Consider the following 1,864-nt stretch of genomic DNA (forward strand, 5'->3'; position numbering starts at 1 on the left):
GGGGGGGGTGGGGGGGGGGGGGGGGTGGGGGGGGGGGGGGAGGGGGGGGGGGGGGGGGGGGAGGGGGGGGGGGGGGTGGTGGCGCGCGTGGCGGCGGCGGCGGCGGGAGCGCGCAGTGGTGGCGGTGGGGTGGCGGGGACGCGCTGACCCCGGAGCGGGGGTTGTTGGGGGGGGGGGGGGGAGGGAGGGAGGAGGGACAGAGAGAGGGAGGGAGGGCGCGCGCTCCGGCGGGCGGGCGGGGACGCGCGTGGGCGGCGTCGGGGGCGCGCGGGCAACGGGAGCGCGCACTCACTCACTCACTCACTCACCCCCTCCCTCCGCTCTCTGTCTCTCTCTACCCCTGAGGGGGAGCGTCCTTGGGGGGGGGGGGGAGAGAGGGGGTTCGGTCCTGAGGGGATGGTGTTGGGGGGATTGGGGTTCAGTGATGGGGTTTGGGGTTCAGGTACAGTGATGGGGTTGGGGTTCAGTGATGGAGGGGGGGGTTGGGGTTCAGTGATGGAGGGGGGGGGTGGGGTTCAGTGATGGAGGGGGGGGTTGGGGTTCAGTGATGGAGGGGGGGGTTGGGGTTCAGTGATGGAGGGGGGGTTCAGGTACAGTGATGGGGTTGGGGAGAGATTGGGGTTCGGTCCTGGGGGGATGGTGTTGGGGAGATTGGGGTTCGGTCTTTGAGGGGGAGAGAGAGGGGTTCGGTCCTTGGGGAGGGACCGGGAGATTTGGGTTCAGTGATGGGTGGGGTTGGGGTACAGTGATGGTGTTGGGGAGATTGGGGTTCGGTCTTTGAGGGGGGGGAGAGGGGGTTCGGTCCTTGGGGAGGGACCGGGAGATTTTGGGTTCAGTGATTGGTTGGGGTTGGGGTACAGTGATGGGGTTGGGGAGATTGGGGTTCAGGTACAGTGATGGGGTTGAGGAGATTGGGGTTCAGTGATGGAGGGGGGGGTTGGGGTTCAGTGATGGAGGGGGGGTTGGGGTTCAGTGATGAGGGAGGGGGGGGTTGGGGTTCAGTGATGGAGGGGGGGTTGGGGTTCAGTGATGGAGGGGGGGTTGGGGTTCAGTGATGGAGGGGGGGTTGGGGTTCAGTGATGGAGGGGGGGGTGGGGTTCAGTGATGGAGGGGGGGGTTGGGGTTCAGTGATGGAGGGGGGGATTGGGGTTCAGTGATGGAGGGGGGGGTGGGGTTTCAGTGATGGAGGGGGGGGTTGGGGTTCAGTGATGGAGGGGGGGGTGGGGTTCAGTGATGGAGGGGAGGGATTGGGGTTCAGTGATGGAGGGGGGGGGTGGGGTTCAGTGATGGAGGGGGGGTTGGGGTTCAGTGATGGAGGGGGGGGTTGGGGTTCAGTGATGGAGGGGGGGGTTGGGGTTCAGTGATGGAGGGGGGGGTTGGGGTTCAGTGATGGAGGGGGGGGTTGGGGTTCAGTGATGGAGGGGGGGGTTGGGGTTCAGTGATGGAGGGGGGGGGGGTTGGGGGTTCAGTGATGGAGGAGGGGGGGGTGGGGTTCAGTGATGGGGGGGGGGGAGGGGGGTTCGGGGTTCAGTGATGGAGGGGGGGGTTGGGGTTCAGTGATGGAGGGGGGGGGTTGGGGTTCAGTGATGGAGGGGGGGGGTGGGGGGGTACAGTGATGGGGTTGGGGAGATTGGGGTTCAGTGATGGAGGGGGGGTTGGGGTTCAGTGATGGAGGGGGGGGGTTGGGGTTCAGTGATGGAGGGGGGGTTGGGGTTCAGTGATGGAGGGGGGGTTGGGGTTCAGTGATGGAGGGGGGGGGTGGGGTTCAGTGATGGAGGGGGGGTTGGGGTTCAGTGATGGAGGGGGGGGTTGGGGTTCAGTGATGGAGGGGGGGGTTGGGGTTCAGTGATGGAGGGGGGGTTGG

The sequence above is a fragment of the Leucoraja erinacea genome, unplaced genomic scaffold (genome assembly GCF_028641065.1).
Source record: "Leucoraja erinacea ecotype New England unplaced genomic scaffold, Leri_hhj_1 Leri_415S, whole genome shotgun sequence".
Lineage (NCBI taxonomy): Eukaryota > Metazoa > Chordata > Chondrichthyes > Rajiformes > Rajidae > Leucoraja > Leucoraja erinaceus.